A 19,782-nucleotide genomic window follows, 5' to 3' on the forward strand; every position below is an offset into this window, starting at 1 on the left:
CCTGGCTCAGCTTCACTAGTGTGCAATTGACTGACTGCGAAAAACAAAGCAGCAGAGCACCGGGCTTCTGGGCGCTGTGAAGGCAATTGCCAAAACCAGGCAGCTGCTCCTTCCCAAGCACAGGCAGCTGCCTATGTTCTTGCTTGTCGACAAACTCACCGCTGCCCTTCTTTTCAGCAGCTGCCACCGTCTTCTGTGCATCTCGGAGCCTCTGGCGACGAGCAAGACTTGCCAAGGTGGGACGCATCAGGACCAAGTCAAAACCCAGGAAAGTTGTCCTGGAACGCTTTCCATTCGCTTGCCGAGAGTGAATTCAAGAGGCAGGAGAGCGGCAGCCACCGTCCTCCGGCAGTCGGAAGGCTTGGCACACAAGCCCGCTTCTTTGCGGCTTCGTTCTTCGCCTCTTCCAAGCAACCGCGATCTCTGCTTCTCGGAGGCGAAGAAGCGGCTAATTCGCGCACAGCTCAGTAGAGCGGCAGCGCAGCGCTCCGGAGCGCCGCTTCAAGCCGAAAGACGCCGGGAAGCGGCACTTTCCTCCGGATAGCTCCGGAGCCGCGCTTCTGCTTCTCTAGTCATCTCTAGCTTAGCGAAAAGCTTTCCCACTCCAGTTGGCAAGGGGAGAGCGTACCTGCACTGCACACTAACCGCGGTTTGCAAAGAAAGAGGATTTGCTGCACATTCCAAGGACACGGCTCTTTCCGAGGCAATCTGCAACCTTAATAAGCTGAATGCTTTGGGTTAAGTTACATCTTGTTAATCTAAGTACACCGTCCGGTACACTTACCTTGTTACGACTTACCTCCTCTTTGGCTGGATAGCTTATTAATTTATGAGGGAAAGGGCGCCTATGAGGAGGGCGACGGGCGGTATGTACATGTTCCAGAGCCGGCTTAAAGAGGGCTCGATTTTCCCACTTTACTGCTAAATCCGCCTTCCAGGGACATTTTCATGTCCCTTTGCCGTATGTTCTATACTAGAAAATGTAGCTCATTACTACCATTCCATAGGCTGTACCTTGACCTGTCTTGTTAGTGGGTTAGGCTATTGCGCCCACTGTTGTGCTGTCAGGGGAAGTGGGCTGGCGACGGCGGTATGTAGGCAGTTTTGGCAAGAAATGGTTTAGGTGTAGCGTGGATCATCGATTTCAGAACAGGCTCCTCTAGGTGGGTTTGGAACACCGCCAAGTCCTTAGAGTTTTAAGCGTTGGTGCTCGTAGTTCTCGGGCGGATGCTTGGGTAGGTTTAAGCATCAAGATTTAGGGCCAGGCATAGTGGGGTATCTAATCCCAGTTTGGGCCCTGGCTTTCGTGGAGTTCAATTAATCGTTGTTCTAAGATTTTCTTTGAGAAAGCGGCCTTATCAGCATCATGGGCTTGTGACAGCTTAGTTGCTTTTTAGTCTTAGTTACTTGGATAGCATGTGAGCACTCTTTACGCCGTTATAAAGTTAATTTGGGTCTCCTGTATGACCGCGGTGGCTGGCACAGGATTTACCGACCCTAAATTTGCTATGGCTAAGTCAAGTTTACACTCATTGCTTAATATTGACTACTGCTGAATGCCCGTGGGGGTGTGGCAATTGCAAGGCGTCTTGGGCTACGGTGAGGTGAGCCTGATACCCGCTCCTATCTGCCTCTAATGGGGTGTCCAGGGCTTCTACACTGGGATGCGGATACTTGCATGTATAAACCTAGCAAAAACTAACGGTAAGGTTAGGACTAAGTCTTTTGTCTTTGGGTGCTTGTGTGGCAGCCGTCTTGACATCTTCAGTGTCATGTTTTTTGTAAGCTACAGAGACAGTGGGTTTTGTGCTATTTGTTTGTTTGATTATGTTATGTTTTTGTTTGATCTTTGTGGGTAGTGGAGGTAGGGATAAAGGGAGTAAATTTTTTTTGTGGCGCGGGCGTTTTTAGTAAATGGTGGTTGGTTTAAGTGTAGTTTTTATAATTTTTTGGATTGGTTTTTTGATGATGATGATGAAGTTTTTAATTTGCAATATAATGAAATTATAGAGGATGATAAATTGAAAAGAAATGAATTGTAAACGTTTGGACAATGTAGGGAGAGTGCGGTTGTTTTTTTAACAAAAGTGATAAAAAAATGTCAAGATAAAAAAAAAAGATGCGTAAAATAGCATTTGAACATAAGTTCCTAGAAATAGGTAAAATAATAAGCATGTCCGGGAAGCATTAAACTATCTGCTCCCCGAGAGGGTTTTAGCGCGCGCTCCATGAATGGGGTCAAAGTGCATCAGTGTCAAGTTTGCGACGACCTTATCCGAAAACCATGACATTCTGGGTGGTAGGGGATTCATATGCTCGGCGGTCATGTGATGGACATGTCAAGAGGAAGATAACACCTGCAGTGCACTTGAGGGGCTTATTGAAGAGACGCCAAAAAAAAACAAGTGTAGGAGGTCGGTATGCCGCGATAAAGAAATCAGGGAGGAGTATTCAACCGACCACTTGTATCTGTGAAGAGCAAGAGAGACGGATTGAAGCAAGTGATGGTCCTGAAGTTACAACCACTCGCACAAAAGAGCAAGTAGTGTTCGGGGTTTAGGGGGAAAGTATGTGTCGCCGGCCAAGAACCGATGATACCCCTAGCGTTGAGTAGCTATGGCCTCGTGAGAAGCGCGATCAATAAATAACCTTGCCCTCTGGCTTGGGAGTGCTTGAAGGCTGTTGGACTGGAATATTACCTAGGAGGTGGGCGAATTCACTAGACTAGGAGAATACAAAGGTGTCTAGGGACATTCCTCGTTTACGAGAGAGGAAAGCATGCACAGCAAAGAAATTGCTAGTGATATGGGTAACGCTTGTGACCGGGAGGGAGGTAGGATCACTTGGGCTGTATGGTACCTGAAACAAGAATGTGCCTGGAGGGTAACCTGTCCGAAAATCATCAGTTTTGGAGATAATGTTTGGGCTTTTCGTGGAGTGCCATAGCGTATGATGTGGGGTGTCCTACATTTCAGTATATGCCTGATGGGGCAAAGAGTGTGATGCATTTTGTACATACCCTAAGAAGCATGAGAAAAACATGCGGGGGGGGAAGGGGGGGGCCCTGGTTCTAGGCGTTTCTGTAGTTAATAGTTTATAACAGCAGCTTTTCAGGCTGCGGTTCTCGGATAAAGGCCGAGTAGGAGCATATGATAGAGTTCGTTTTATTTTTAGGACTGCGTTTCATTTTGGGGGGACTAGCAGTTTCCTCCAACCCGTCTCCCTATTATGGGGTGATAGGGTTGGTTGTGGCTGCTGTTGCTGGATGTGGTTGGTTGGTGAGTTTGGGCGTGTCCTTTATGTCTTTGGTGTTGGTGATGGTTTATTTGGGTGGCATATTGGTGGTATTTGTTTATTCAGTGTCGTTGGCGGCGGACCCATATCCTGAGGCTTGGGTGAGTTGGGGGGTTGTTGGTTATGGGTTTGGGATGGGTCTGGTTGTTATGGTGGGGCTTGTTGTAAGTGGTGTGTTTGGGTAGTTAGCGAATGGGGGTACGGTGAGTGGTGTGGGATTGTTGTCAGTTCAGTTGGATCTTAGTGGGGTGTCTGTCCTTTATTCGGAGGGGGCTGGGTTGCTTATGATTGGGGGGTGGGGGTTATTGTTGACTTTGTTTGTGGTTCTGGAACTTGTGCGGGGATTGTCTCGGGGGGCGATTCGGGCTGTTTAGGGGGGGGTCAGAAAGTAGTTTAGTTGAAAGCGCCAGCTTTGGGAGTTGGTGATGGAGGTTTGAACCCTTCCTTTCTGATTTGATGGTGGTCTCTAAGAAGAGGTGTAGTCTTCAATCTTTGGTTTACAAGACCAATGTTTTTATAAACTATTAGAGTGGATTACAGTTTTAACATCTTGTTTTCTAGTGCGGCTGCGAGAGGGAATAAAACTAGAATGATGGTGAAGTAGGAAATTGAGGCTAGTTGGCCGATGATAATGAATGGATGTTCTACCGGTTGGCTGCCGACTCAGGTTAGGACTAGAACGTTGGCGACTAATGTTCAAAATAGGATTTGTGAGTTGGGGCGGAAGGTTATTGATCGTAGTTTGGATGTGTGAAGTAGAGGCAGGAGGAATAGGACTAGAATTGAGGCGGCTAGGGCTAAGACTCCCCCTAGTTTGTTTGGGATGGAGCGTAGGATAGCATATGCAAATAGGAAGTATCATTCGGGTTGAATGTGGGGGGGGCGTGGCTAGTGGGTTAGCAGGTGTGAAGTTTTCTGGGTCTCCCAGTGTGTTGGGGGAGAATAGAGCTAGGGAGACTAGGAGGGTTAGTATTAGTGCGAATCCTAGGATGTCCTTTGTGGTGTAGTAAGGGTGGAATGGGATTTTGTCGCAGTCTGATGGGATGCCTAGAGGGTTGTTTGAGCCTGTTTCATGTAGGAATGTTAGGTGGACTAGGGTGAGGCCTGCGATGACGAAAGGTAGGAGGAAGTGAAGGGCAAAGAATCGGGTGAGGGTTGGGTTGTCTACTGAGAATCCCCCCCAAACCCACTCTACCAGTGTTTGGCCAATGTAGGGAATTGCTGAAAAGAGGTTAGTGATGACTGTAGCTCCTCAGAATGATATTTGGCCTCATGGTAGGACGTATCCTACGAAGGCGGTTGCTATGAGGGTGAGTAGGAGGATGACTCCGACGTTTCAGGTTTCTTTGTTGAGGTATGAGCCGTAGTAGATTCCTCGGCCGATGTGGAGGTAGATGCAGATGAAGAAAAGTGAGGCTCCGTTTGCGTGGAGGTTACGGTTGAGTCAGCCAAATTGTACGTCTCGGCATATGTGGGCGACTGAAGCGAAAGCTAGGGAAGTGTCTGCCGTGTAGTGCATGGCTAGTAGGAGGCCTGTGACGATTTGAGTAATTAAGCAGAGGCCTAGTAGAGACCCGAAGTTTCACCATGTTGAAATGTTTGATGGTGTGGGGAGGTCAATTAGGGCGTTGTTGATGATTTTGAGTAGTTCGTGGTTTTTTCGAAGATTTGGGGCCATTAGGTTATGTCTGTAAGTGGAGATGAGGATAATGGTGATGGATAGGATAACTGATCCTAGATAGGCTTTGATTTGTCCGGAGTGTAGGGTTGTGGTGGTTTTGGATGCTGCTATTTGGAGGCTGGCCAGCCCTTCAGGTCCTAGTGCTTTGAATCAGGATAGGTCAATTAGATGTAAAGGGATGTTTTGGCTTCATTTTAGGGAGGAGGTTATGCTGAGGCGGTGAATTAAGGGGTTGTAGGGGATCCTAGGGATGTGGAGAAGTTATGTAGGGCTGTTTGTTTTGGTATAATGTGGGCTTGGGTTATTTTTGAGATCTCCAGAGCTAGGGCAATTCCTAGGGCTGTTACCACTAATGCTGTGATTTTGATGTATAGTGGTATGGTTGTTGGGGGTGTTTCTGTTGGGGTGATGAATGAGGTAATTAGGAAGCCTGCTGTAATACTTCCTAATGCTAGGCGGGTGATGGGGGAGATAATTGCTGGGTTGTTTTCGTTTATTGGGGTAAGAGGGGAGAGTCGAACGAAACTTGCCTGGACTAATATGGTTATACGAATTGTGTATACTGCGGTAAAGGATGTGGCTAGGAGGGTTAGGATAAGGGCTCAGGCATTTAGGTAGGATATGTTTAGGTTTTCGATAATTTGGTCTTTTGAGTAAAATCCTGCTAGGAATGGCATTCCTATGAAGGCTAGGTTTCCGATGGTGAGGCAGGAGGTGGTTGTTGGTAATATTTTTTGTAATCCTCCTATTTTTCGGATGTCTTGTTCACCATTTAGGTTGTGGATGATGGAACCTGAACAGAGGAAGAGTATAGCTTTGAAGAAGGCATGGGTTGAGATGTGGAGGAAAGCTAGTTCTGGGAGGTTTAGGCCGATGGTAACTATTATTAGGCCTAGTTGACTTGAGGTTGAGAAGGCGATAATTTTTTTAATGTCGTTTTGGGTGAGGGCGCATGTGGCTGCGAATAGGGTCGATACGGCTCCGAGGCATAGGCATAGTGTGAGGGCGGTTTGGTTGTTGTGGAATAGAGGGTGGGTTCGGATTAGTAGGAAAATTCCGGCTACTACTATTGTGCTGGAGTGGAGGAGGGCTGATACAGGGGTGGGCCCTTCTATGGCAGCGGGTAGTCATGGGTGTAGGCCGAATTGTGCGGATTTGCCAGCTGCAGCTAGAATGAGGCCTAGTAGGGGTAGTGTTGGGGTTGGAGAGGATGAGGATAATTGGTTAATTTCTCATGTATTTATGGTAGAGGCCAGTCATGCCATGGCTAAGATAAGTCCGATGTCTCCGATTCGGTTCTAAAGGATAGCTTGTAGGGCGGCGGTGTTGGCTTCTGCTCGACCGTGTCATCAGCTGATTAGAAGGAAGGATATAATTCCTACCCCTTCTCAGCCGATGAACAGGACGAATAGGTTGTTGGCGATGATTAGGATGAGTATGGCTATTAGGAAGAGTAGGAGATACGTAAAGAATTTTGTAATGTACGGGTCTGAGGCTATGTATCATGTTGCAAATTGTAGGATAGATCATGATACGAATAGGGCGATTGGGAAGAAAGTGAGGGAGTAGAAATCTATTTTTAGGCTGATTGGGATTTTGAAGTTAATGATAAATTTTCACTCTCAGAGAGAGGTCAGGCTTTCTGTACCTGAGTGGATATGAATTATTATAGGGATGGTGCTGATTAGGAAGGAAGCTTTTACTGTGCTTGTGATGGTAGCTGGGGTATTTTTAAGGTTGTCTGACAATAGTGGGAAGAGGATTGGGGTGGATAAGGTGGCCAGGGTTAGGAGTGTAAATGTGTTTAGGACTAGTGGGAGGTCCATTACTTTCACTTGGATTTGCACCAAGGTGGATGGTTCCTAAGACCATTGGATTACTGCTATCCTTTGAAAGTAAGGGGGCTGAGGTTTTATACTCAGATGCGAGAGTTAGCAGTTCCCGTTGGTTAAACCTCCCCTCGGCAGGCAAGAAGGGTCTAACTTCTATTTTTAGAATCACAGTCTAATGTTTTGGTTGAAACTATACCTGCATATAGGCATACCTGAGATGAGTTCGAGTTTTAGGATCAGTAAGAGTATGGGAATTGCGTGCAGGGTTATGAGGAGGTGTTCTCCTGTGGAGGAGTTTTGCATTGATGTGATGTGAGATGGTAGTGCTCCTCGCTGGGTTGTTATGAATATATGTAGTGTGTATGACGCGGTGAGTAGTATTGCGACTCCTGTTAGGATAATTGTGAAGGAGGATCAGTTGAATAGTGAAATTACAATTGTTAGTTCTGCCATCAAGTTTGTTGTTGGTGGGAGGGCTATGTTTGTAAGGTTGGCTAATAGTCATCAGATGGTTATTAGTGGTAGGAGGGGTTGCAGTCCTCGTGTGAGTAGGAGGATCCGGCTATGGGTTCGTTCGTAGTTGGTGTTGGCTAAGCAGAACAGCATTGAGGAGGTTAGGCCGTGTGAGACTATCAGTATTATTGCTCCTGAGAATGCTCATTGGGTTTGGATTATGGTTGCGGCTACGACTAGGCCTATGTGGCTGACTGATGAGTAGGCGATTAGTGCTTTTAGGTCAGTTTGTCGTAGACAGGTGGCGCTAGTTATTACTGCTCCTCATAATGCGAGGGTAATGAAAGGGTAGTGGAGGTTGTTTGATGGTGGGTTTACTAGTATGGTGACTCGTATAATTCCGTATCCTCCAAGCTTTAGTAGTAGGGCTGCTAGTAGTATGGAGCCAGCGACTGGGGCTTCTACGTGGGCTTTAGGCAGTCAGAGGTGAAGGCCGTATAGAGGGGACTTGACCATGAAGGCTAGTAGTAGGGCTATGCTTGCTGCTAGGCCAGATCACGAATTGTTAAGTGTAGGATGGGATAGTTTAATCATTGGGAGGTATAGTGTGCCAATTAGGTTTTGTAGATGTAGGATGGCGATTAGTAGAGGGAGGGAGCTGGCAAGTGTGTAGAATAGGAGATAAACACCGGCGTTTAGGCGTTCTGGTTGGTTACCTCATCGTGTGATGAGGATTAGGGTGGGGACTAAGGTTGCTTCGAATGCGATGTAAAATAATATTAATTCTGAGGCGGAGAAGGCTGTTAGGATGAAGAGTTGGGCTAGAATAATTGTAGTGGCAAAGATTCGTTTGCAGATGATGGGTTCTTGTTCTAGGTGGTTTTGGCTTGCTATGATTATTAGTGGAAGTAATCAGCACGATAGGACTAGCAGGGGGGAGGAGATTTGGTCTACAGCAGTTCAGGGGGTTAGTCCTTTGTTTGGGTAATATGTTGGAGCTAGTCATTGGAGGCTGATGGCGGCGATTAGTAGGCTATGAGTGGTAATGTTAGTTCACAGGTGTTTGTGTGTGGTTAGGACGGTTAGTGGGAGAAGTATAGCGGTTGGGATGATGATTTTTAGCATTGTAGTAGGTTAAAGTTGTGTAAGTGGTCGGAGCCGTGGGTTCGAGTGGAGGCTACTAGTAGGGCCAGACCGGTACCTGCTTCGCAGGCGGAAAAGGTTAGTATGATGATAGGCAGGATGATGAATGATGGTGCTTGCATTTGGATAGGTCATATGGTTAAGGCGATGTACATAGATAGTATTATGCTTTCCAGACATAGTAGGGCAGAAATTAGATGGGTTCGGTGAAAGGCTAGGCCTAGGCAGCTTAGGATGAAGGCTGAGTAGAAGCTTAAGTGGAGGTAGGGCATGGAGAAAGTTATAGGGTTGTAACTATAATTTGTTGAGTCGAAATCAACTGTCTTGGTTAGACTAACTTTCTGTTATTCTGCTCATTCTAGTCCTCCTTGAATCCATTCGTATACCAGTCCTAGTGTTAAGAGTAGGATGAGGGAGGTGATTCATGTTAGGGTGGTAGTAGGGTGTTGAAGTTGGATTGCTCATGGTAGGGGGAGGAGTAGGGCGATTTGTAAGTCGAACAGAAGGAATATAATGGCTACTAGGAAGAAGCGGATTGAGAATGGTAGTCGGGCAGATCCTAAAGGGTCAAATCCGCATTCGTATGGGGATAGTTTTTCTGGGTCTGGATTTGTTTGGGTAATTCAAAAGTTTAGTAAAGTTAGTAGGATGCTTAGGGCTAGAGATGTAATGAATATGAACAGGATTATGTTTATTACTCTTCTCTGGGTTTAAACCAGATTTTAAGGATTGGAAGTCGATTGTAATTAATATACTAGAAGAGTAAGATCCTCATCAGTAGATGGAAATGTATAGGAGTAGTCATACGACGTCTACGAAGTGTCAGTATCATGCTGCTGCTTCAAAGCCGAAATGGTGGTTTGGCGTAAAGTGGTATTTGATTAAACGTAGAAGGCATACTAGCAGGAAGGTGGTGCCAATAATTACATGAAGGCCGTGGAATCCGGTAGCGACGAAGAAGGTGGAGCCGTAGACTCCGTCAGCGATGGAGAAGGGGGCTTCGTAGTATTCTATGGCTTGGAGGGCTGTGAAGTAAAGTCCTAGGAGTACTGTTAGGAGTAGGGCGTGGATTGCTTGCTTTCGATTGGCTTCTATAATACTGTGGTGGGCCCATGTGACGGTGACTCCTGAGGCTAGAAGGATTGTGGTGTTCAGGAGTGGAACATCCATGGGGTTTAGGGGTTAATTCCAACTGGCGGTCATTGTCCTCCTAGTTCTGGGGTGGGGGGTAGGCTTGAGTGGAAGAAGGAGCAAAAGAACCCTAGGAAGAAGAAGGCCTCTGATGTGATGAATAAGGCTATGCCATATCGGAGGCTTTTTTGGACGGTTGGGGTATGGTGTCCTTGGAATGTGCTTTCTCGTACGATGTCTCGTCATCATTGGAATATGACTAGGGTAGTGGAGAGTAAGCCTAGGGCTAGGAGTCAAGGGGAGTTATAGTGAAATCATATTGTTAGTCCTGAGGCGGTTAGGAGGGCAGCGGCTGCTCCTAAAATGGGCCATGGGCTGGGGTCTACTATATGATAAGAGTGTGCTTGGTGGGTCATTGTGGTTAGATGTTTTCTTGTAGGTAGAGGCTTAGTAGAAGGACGAAGACGTAAGCTTGAATTATTGCTACTGCGATTTCCAGCATAGTTAATAAGAAGAGGACTAGTAGGGCTAGGAGTGAGGCTGCTGGTATTGTTGAGGCTAAAGCTATTGTGGCTGTGGAAATGAGTTGAATTAATAGGTGGCCTGCTGTGAGGTTTGCTGTTAGTTGTACTCCCAGGGCTAGGGGTCGAATGAGTAGGCTGGTTGTTTCGATTATAATTAGAGCTGGGATTAGTGGTGTGGGAGTTCCTTCTGGCAGGAGGTGGGCTAGGGATGTGGAGGGTTGGTTTCGTAGTCCTGTTAGCAGGGTGGCAAGTCATAGGGGGAAGGCTAGTGCCAGGCTTATGGATAGTTGAGTGGTTGGGGTGAATGTGTAGGGTAATAGCCCTAGCAGGTTAATTAGTAGGAGGAAGATTATTAGGGAGGTTAAGATTAGGGCTCATTTGTGCCCTTTTTTGTTTAATAGGATTATTAGTTGTTTTGTCACTATGTTGACGAATCATAGCTGTAGGGTTGAGAGTCGGTTAGTGATTCATCGGTTGTCTATGGAGGGTAATAGCAGGGCAGGGAATGTTAGGGAGATAAGAATTAGGGGGATTCCTAGGAGGGATGGGCTTGAGAATTGGTCAAAAAAGTTTAGGTGCATGGTCAGATTCAGGGGGTGGTGCTTGGGGGGGTTGGAACTTTGTTAGTGGGAGGGTTTGGTGAGACAAAGGTTAAGATTTTAGGTTGAATAATCATGGAGAATGTGAACCATGAGATGAGCATGAGCATAATAAAAAATCAGGGGTCTGGGTTTAGTTGGGGCATATCATTAAGGAGGAGACGGTCCTCTTTCTTTAGCTGAAAAGGCTAATGTTAGTTCATAGCTTCTTAATGATTGGGGTATTTAGGATGAAATTGATGAGGATCAGCTCTCGAAGTTGGCTAGTGGGGTCGATTCTACTACAATGGGTATGAAGCTGTGATTAGCCCCGCAGATCTCTGAGCACTGTCCGTAGAACACTCCGGGTCGGGAGGCGAATAGGGAGGTTTGGTTGAGGCGACCTGGGATTGCATCGGTTTTCACGCCTAGGCTGGGGACTGCTCATGAGTGAAGTACGTCGTCAGCGGTGACGATGACCCGGATGGTAGAGCTTATGGGGATTACAACACGATGGTCTACTTCTAGTAGTCGGAAGTGGCCTAGGGGGAGGTCCGTTGTGGGGATCGTGTAGGAGTCGAATGTGATATTTTTTAGGTCGGTGTACTCGTACGATCAATATCATTGGTGACCAATAGCTTTTAAGGTTAGGTCTGGTTCATTAATTTCGTCTATTATATAAAGGATTCGTAGGGATGGTAGTGCTAGTGCCACTAGGACTATGGCTGGGAGAATTGTTCAGACAAGTTCGATTGCTTGAGCATTGGTTGTGTTGGATGATAGCTTTTCTGTAAGTGTGAAGGTTATTAGGTAGAGGACTAGGCTGCAGATTGCTAGGGCAACCATTAGAGCGTGGTCGTGGAATCCTATTAGTTCTTCTATGATAGGGGAGGAAGCGTCTTGGAAGTTAAGTTGTGAGTGATTGGCCATGTTTGGGTGTGGCGATGCACTGGGTTTTCACCAGTAATTTAGCCTTGACAAGGCTATGTAATGGTTTTACTAGCATCTCTTTATGAGAAAGAAGCATAAGTGGTTTATGCGGTTGGCTTGAAACCAACATATGGGGGTTCAACTCCTTCCTTTCTTGTACTTGGACGAAAGCTGGTTCTTCGAAGGTGTGAAATGGTGGTGGGCATCCATCAATTCATTCGACATTGGTGCTTGTTAGCTCTGGTTGCGTGGCTTTACGTTTTGATGCGAGGGCTTCTCAGATGATGAACAGTAGTATGATTACGGCTGTTAGTGAGATGAGTGATCCTACTGAGGAAATGGTGTTTCATAGTGTGTAGGCGTCTGGGTAGTCTGAGTACCGTCGTGGTATACCGGCTAGGCCTAGGAAGTGTTGGGGGAAGAAGGTTAGATTAACTCCTACGAATATCACTCCGAAATGTGTTTTAGCTCATGTTGAGTGGAGTGTGTATCCGGTGAATAGGGGGAATCAGTGTGTAAATCCTGCTATGATTGCGAATACTGCTCCTATTGATAGGACGTAGTGGAAGTGGGCTACTACGTCATAGGTGTCCTGTAGGGCGATATCTAGTGAGGAGTTAGCCAGTACGATTCCTGTTAGTCCTCCAATGGTAAACAGGAAGATGAATCCTAGGGCTCATGGCATAGGTGGGTCTCATTTGATTGTTCCTCCATGTAGTGTTGCTAATCAGCTGAATACTTTAATTCCAGTTGGGATGGCAATGATTATGGTAGCTGATGTGAAGTATGCTCGGGTGTCTACGTCTATTCCTACTGTGAATATGTGGTGGGCTCAAACGATAAAGCCTAGGAAGCCAATGGATAGCATGGCTGATACTATTCCTATATATCCGAATGGTTCTTTTTTTCCTGAGCAGTAAGTTATGACATGGGAAATGATACCGAAGCCTGGTAGGATGAGGATGTAGACTTCCGGGTGGCCGAAGAATCAGAAGAGGTGTTGATACAGTACTGGATCTCCTCCTCCGGCTGGGTCGAAGAATGTGGTATTGAGGTTGCGGTCTGTGAGGAGCATTGTGATGCCAGCGGCTAGTACGGGGAGAGATAGGAGTAAGAGTACTGCTGTAATTAGGACTGATCAGACGAACAGGGGGGTTTGGTATTGTGACAGTGCAGGAGGTTTTATGTTGATTGCTGTTGTGATGAAGTTAATTGCACCTAGGATTGATGAGATACCTGCGAGGTGTAGTGAGAAGATAGCTAGGTCTACTGATGCTCCAGCATGCGTTAGATTGCCTGCTAGTGGTGGGTAAACTGTTCAGCCCGTTCCTGCTCCGGCTTCGACAGTTGAAGATGCTAGGAGTAGGAGGAAAGATGGGGGGAGTAGCCAAAAGCTTATGTTGTTTATTCGAGGGAATGCTATGTCTGGAGCTGCGATTATTAGAGGGACCAGTCAGTTTCCAAATCCTCCGATCATAATTGGTATAACTATGAAGAAGATTATTACGAAAGCATGGGCTGTGACTACAACGATGTAGACTTGGTCATCTCCTAGGAGGGATCCGGGCTGGCCTAGTTCTGCTCGAATGAGTAGACTTAGGGCAGTGCCCACTATTCCGGCTCAGGCGGCAAAAATTAGGTAAAGGGTTCCGATATCTTTGTGGTTGGTTGAGAATAATCATCGGTTGATGGATGTCATAGGTAAGATAGCTGAGTGTATAAGCGTTAGGCTGTAGTCCTTTTCACAGAGGTTCAATTCCTCTTCTTATCGGCTCTGTGGTGAAGTTCATGGTGAGTTGCAAGCTCATTGATAGGCATTAATTGTGCGTCGGAGTCTTAGGCAGAAGCCTGTTGGTTAGGGCATATAGCTGTTAACAACAGTGTTGTGGGATCGAGGCCCATCTGTCTAGGAAGTAGGTAAGGTCCTAGCTTAATTAAAGTGTCTGAGTTGCATTTGGAAGATGCAGGGTAGAATCCTGCGGACTTTAAGCAGAAACTAAGAGGGTTTCACTCTTGTTTAAGGCTTTGAAGGCCTTCGGTTTGGGTAATCCTAAGTTTCTTAGACGGAGTAAAGGATTAGTGGGGAGATTGGTAGTATAGCAATGGATGTTGTGATTAGAATAGCGACTAGGGGGCTGATTGATTTGCTAGTGCGTCATTGTTTTATTTGGTTAGTGGTGTGAGGTGGGAGTGTGATGGTGGCACAGTATGCGAGTCGTAGATAGAAGAATAGGTTTAGTAGTGAGAGTAGGGAAATAATTGTAGCTGCTGTAGCTATATCCTCTTTAGTTAGCTCTTGGATGATGAATCATTTTGGCAGGAATCCGGTCAGGGGTGGTAGGCCTGCTAGGGAGAGTAGGGTCAGTAGCAGTATTGTGTTTAATGATGGGGCTTTTGTTCATGTAGTAATTAGAGTGGATAGGTTAAGTGCTTTGGTTGAGTTGAGGGTTAGGAATACTGCTGCAGTTATTAGTGAATATAAGTAGAAATTTAGTAGAGTGAGTTTAGGGTTGTAGGCAATAATGACAGTTATTCATCCTAGGTGGGAGATAGAGGAGAAGGCTAGGATTTTTCGGATTTGTGTTTGGTTGAGTCCTATTCATCCTCCTAGGGCTACTGAAAGGATGGCTATGGCAGTTAGGATTATGGGGTTTAATGAGGGGGAGGTCATAAAGAGCAGTGCAATGGGTGGGAGTTTTATGAACGTTGATAGGAGTAATCCGGTGGTAAGGGGTGACCCTTGAAGGACTTCTGGGAATCAGAAAGGGAAGGGCACTAGTCCCAGTTTTATTGCAATTGCTGAGGTTAGAATTAAGCAGGATGCTGGGTGGGTTAGTTGGGTGATGTCTCACTGTCCGGTGGCTCATGCATTGGTTATGCTGGAGAATAGTACCAGGGCTGAGGCAGTTGCCTGGACTAGGAAATATTTAGTTGCAGCTTCAATGGCTCGTGGGTGGTGAGATTTTGAGATTAAGGGCAGAATAGCAAGTGTGTTGATTTCAAGGCCGGTTCAAGCTGTTAGTCAGTGGTTGCTTGAAATTGTGATGGTAGTTCCTAGTATTAGGCTTAAGGTAAAAACTAGTTTCGCTTGGGGGTTCATTAGCAGGGGAAGGGGTTGGACCATCATTTTCGGGGTATGGGCCCGATAGCTTGTTTAGCTGACCCTACTAGGAAATAATAGAAGGGAAGTATAGGGAGTTTTGATCTCTCTAGTGCAGGTTCAATTCCTGCTTTTCTAATTGTTAGGAAATGAGAGGGTTAGTGCACCTCTGTGTTCACTTTATCATAGTGACCCTTAGTACTCAGGCACATTTCCTGGAATTACAGGCAGGGGGGTAGGCCTGCGTAGCAGATTAGTAGGCTGGCGTGTCATAAACATAGGGCTAGTGTAAGCGGGAGGAAGTTTTTTCATCATAGGTGCATCAGTTGGTCATATCGGAATCGAGGGTATGAGGCACGAATTCGCAAGAATCCTGCTGATAGTAGCAGTGCCTTTGTGGCTAGTAGTACTGGATATAATTCTTGGGGTGGATTAAGTAGGCTTGGATTGAAGAATAGGATGGCGGTTAGTGTGTTTATTAGTATGATGTTAGCGTATTCGGCAAGAAAGAATAGGGCGAATGGTCCTGCTGAGTGTTCTACGTTAAAGCCAGAGACTAGTTCTGATTCTCCCTCTGTTAAGTCGAAATGGGCTCGATTCGTCTTGGCTAGCGTGGAAATGTATCATATTATGGCTAGTGGTCAGCAAGGGAAGATGAGGTGAATGGATTCTTGGGTTACTGCTAGGGTGCTTAGGGAGAAGTTCCCACTGACAAGGACGACAGATAGCAGGATGATTGCGAGGGTTACCTGGTAGGAAATTGTTTGGGCGGCCGCTCGTAGTGCTCCAATTAAGGCATATTTTGAGTTGGAGGCCCATCCTGATCATAGGATGGAGTATACTGCTAGGCTTGACATGGCTAGCAGGAACAGTACGCCTAGGTTTAGGTCTGCTAGAGAGAATGGTAGGGGAAGTGGGGTTCAGATAGAGATTGCAAGAAGAAGGGCTAGGACAGGGGTTATGACAAATAGAATTGGAGAAGAGGTTGAGGGTCGGATGGGTTCTTTAATGAACAGTTTGATTCCATCTGCCAAAGGCTGTAGAAGTCCAAATGGTCCGACAACATTTGGTCCTTTTCGGCCTTGTATGTAGCTTAAGATTTTGCGCTCTACTAGAGTCAGGAAAGCTACTGCAATTAGAATAGGTAGGGCGTAGGATAGGGCTATAATGAGGTTAATAAGTATTGGGTGATTAGTCATTGGGTGGTTTGTTTAGCTAGGGAGAGGATTTGAACCTCTGCGTTAAAGGACTTAAGCCTTTTGCATTTTCCGAGCTCTGCCACGCTAGCTGGTCCTTTTCTTGGACGTGGTTGGTTGTGATAGCTTTTCGTAATTAAGTTGGTTTTATTACTTAGGGCGAAGGCTTGCTTGTAGTATTGGCCTCACTTTTCCTATCCTTTCGTACTGGGAAGAGTTCATCATAGATGGAAACCGACCTGGATTACTCCGGTCTGAACTCAGATCACGTAGGACTGTTAATCGTTGAACAAACGAACCCTTAGCAGCTGCTGCACCGCTAGGATGTCCTGATCCAACATCGAGGTCCTAAACCTCCTCGTCGATACGGACTCTCGGAGGAGATTGCGCTGTTATCCCTGGGGTAGCTTGGTCCATTGATCAATTGTATTGGGTCTGGTTGCTGTTAGCACGTTGAGGGGTTGCTCTTGGTCTGGAGGTGTGGTCTAGTTTTTGGAGGTTTTGTTTTGCTCCAAGGTCGCCCCAACCGAAAAACGCGAACCAATCTCTTCTAAGTTAGTGAAGCCGGTGGGCGGGTATGTGTGTTAAGGTGGTTGCTGGTTTTAAAGTTCCACAGGGTCTTCTCGTCTTATGTTATTATCCCTGCTTTTGTACAGGGAGATCAATTTCACCGATTGCCTGTAAGAGACAGCTAAGACCTCGTTTAGCCATTCATACAAGTCTCGATTTACGGGACAATTGATTGCGCTACCTTTGCACGGTCAGTATACCGCGGCCGTTGAACGTGAGTCACCGGGCAGGCATCACCTTCAATACTTGTTTGTTGGTTTGCTGAAGGCTATGTTTTTGGTAAACAGTCGGGCCTTGACGGTTTGCCTAGATCCTTTTACAGGTTTTAATCTTTCTTAATGGACGCTCCTCTGTCGGGTTAACAATATGTTTAATACTCTGCTTGTTTAATTAGTCGTATATTGGTGGTTTGTTAATAATGGTCAGATTCAGGGGGTGGTGCTTGGGGGGGTTGGAACTTTGTTAGTGGGAGGGTTTGGTGAGACAAAGGTTAAGATTTTAGGTTGAATAATCATGGAGAATGTGAACCATGAGATGAGCATAATAAAAAATCAGGGGCCTGGGTTTAGTTGGGGCATATCATTAAGGAGGAGACGGTCCTCTTTCTTTAGCTGAAAAGGCTAATGCTAGTTCATAGCTTCTTAATGATTGGGGTATTTAGGATGAAATTGATGAGGATCAGCTCTCGAAGTTGGCTAGTGGGGTCGATTCTACTACAATGGGTATGAAGCTGTGATTAGCCCCGCAGATCTCTGAGCACTGTCCGTAGAACACTCCGGGTCGGGAGGCGAATAGGGAGGTTTGGTTGAGGCGACCTGGGATTGCATCGGTTTTCACGCCTAGGCTGGGGACTGCTCATGAGTGAAGTACGTCGTCAGCGGTGACGATGACCCGGATGGTAGAGCTTATGGGGATTACAACACGATGGTCTACTTCTAGTAGTCGGAAGTGGCCTAGGGGGAGGTCCGTTGTGGGGATCGTGTAGGAGTCGAATGTGATATTTTTTAGGTCGGTGTACTCGTACGATCAATATCATTGGTGACCAATAGCTTTTAAGGTTAGGTCTGGTTCATTAATTTCGTCTATTATATAAAGGATTCGTAGGGATGGTAGTGCTAGTGCCACTAGAACTATGGCTGGGAGAATTGTTCAGACAAGTTCGATTGCTTGAGCATTGGTTGTGTTGGATGATAGCTTTTCTGTAAGTGTGAAGGTTATTAGGTAGAGGACTAGGCTGCAGATTGCTAGGGCAACCATTAGAGCGTGGTCGTGGAATCCTATTAGTTCTTCTATGATAGGGGAGGAAGCGTCTTGGAAGTTAAGTTGTGAGTGATTGGCCATGTTTGGGTGTGGCGATGCACTGGGTTTTCACCAGTAATTTAGCCTTGACAAGGCTATGTAATGGTTTTACTAGCATCTCTTTATGAGAAAGAAGCATAAGTGGTTTATGCGGTTGGCTTGAAACCAACATATGGGGGTTCAACTCCTTCCTTTCTTGTACTTGGACGAAAGCTGGTTCTTCGAAGGTGTGAAATGGTGGTGGGCATCCATCAATTCATTCGACATTGGTGCTTGTTAGCTCTGGTTGCGTGGCTTTACGTTTTGATGCGAGGGCTTCTCAGATGATGAACAGTAGTATGATTACGGCTGTTAGTGAGATGAGTGATCCTACTGAGGAAATGGTGTTTCATAGTGTGTAGGCGTCTGGGTAGTCTGAGTACCGTCGTGGTATACCGGCTAGGCCTAGGAAGTGTTGGGGGAAGAAGGTTAGATTAACTCCTACGAATATCACTCCGAAATGTGTTTTAGCTCATGTTGAGTGGAGTGTGTATCCGGTGAATAGGGGGAATCAGTGTGTAAATCCTGCTATGATTGCGAATACTGCTCCTATTGATAGGACGTAGTGGAAGTGGGCTACTACGTCATAGGTGTCCTGTAGGGCGATATCTAGTGAGGAGTTAGCCAGTACGATTCCTGTTAGTCCTCCAATGGTAAACAGGAAGATGAATCCTAGGGCTCATGGCATAGGTGGGTCTCATTTGATTGTTCCTCCATGTAGTGTTGCTAATCAGCTGAATACTTTAATTCCAGTTGGGATGGCAATGATTATGGTAGCTGATGTGAAGTATGCTCGGGTGTCTACGTCTATTCCTACTGTGAATATGTGGTGGGCTCAAACGATAAAGCCTAGGAAGCCAATGGATAGCATGGCTGATACTATTCCTATATATCCGAATGGTTCTTTTTTTCCTGAGCAGTAAGTTATGACATGGGAAATGATACCGAAGCCTGGTAGGATGAGGATGTAGACTTCCGGGTGGCCGAAGAATCAGAAGAGGTGTTGATACAGTACTGGATCTCCTCCTCCGGCTGGGTCGAAGAATGTGGTATTGAGGTTGCGGTCTGTGAGGAGCATTGTGATGCCAGCGGCTAGTACGGGGAGAGATAGGAGTAAGAGTACTGCTGTAATTAGGACTGATCAGACGAACAGGGGGGTTTGGTATTGTGACAGTGCAGGAGGTTTTATGTTGATTGCTGTTGTGATGAAGTTAATTGCACCTAGGATTGATGAGATACCTGCGAGGTGTAGTGAGAAGATAGCTAGGTCTACTGATGCTCCAGCATGCGTTAGATTGCCTGCTAGTGGTGGGTAAACTGTTCAGCCCGTTCCTGCTCCGGCTTCGACAGTTGAAGATGCTAGGAGTAGGAGGAAAGATGGGGGGAGTAGCCAAAAGCTTATGTTGTTTATTCGAGGGAATGCTATGTCTGGAGCTGCGATTATTAGAGGGACCAGTCAGTTTCCAAATCCTCCGATCATAATTGGTATAACTATGAAGAAGATTATTACGAAAGCATGGGCTGTGACTACAACGATGTAGACTTGGTCATCTCCTAGGAGGGATCCGGGCTGGCCTAGTTCTGCTCGAACAGGCAAATTGTCCTGGAACGCTTTCCATTCGCTTGCCGAGAGTGAATTCAAGAGGCAGGAGAGCGGCAGCCACCGTCCTCCAGCAGTCGGAAGGCTTGGCACACAAGCCCGCTTCTTTGCGGCTTCGTTCTTCGCCTCTTCCAAGCAACCGCGATCTCTGCTTCTCGGAGGCGAAGAAGCGGCTAATTCGCGCACAGCTCAGTAGAGCGGCAGCGCAGCGCTCCGGAGCGCCGCTTCAAGCCGAAAGACGCCGGGAAGCGGCACTTTCCTCCGGATAGCTCCGGAGCCGCGCTTCTGCTTCTCTAGTCATCTCTAGCTTAGCGAAAAGCTTTCCCACTCCAGTTGGCAAGGGGAGAGCGTACCTGCACTGCACACTAACCGCGGTTTGCAAAGAAAGAGGATTTGCTGCACATTGCAAGGA

The 19,782-nt window shown here is 46.5% G+C and overlaps 1 pseudogene; it reads right to left on the bottom strand.

Moving 5' to 3' along the window:
* Positions 1-9,166: 9,166 nt before the first annotated feature.
* On the bottom strand, positions 9,167-10,667 carry LOC137466574 (cytochrome c oxidase subunit 3-like; annotated as a pseudogene).
* Between the last annotated feature and the right edge of the window lie 9,115 nt (positions 10,668-19,782).

Source organism: Anomalospiza imberbis, unplaced genomic scaffold (genome assembly GCF_031753505.1).
Source record: "Anomalospiza imberbis isolate Cuckoo-Finch-1a 21T00152 unplaced genomic scaffold, ASM3175350v1 scaffold_302, whole genome shotgun sequence".
NCBI classification, from domain to species: domain Eukaryota; kingdom Metazoa; phylum Chordata; class Aves; order Passeriformes; family Viduidae; genus Anomalospiza; species Anomalospiza imberbis.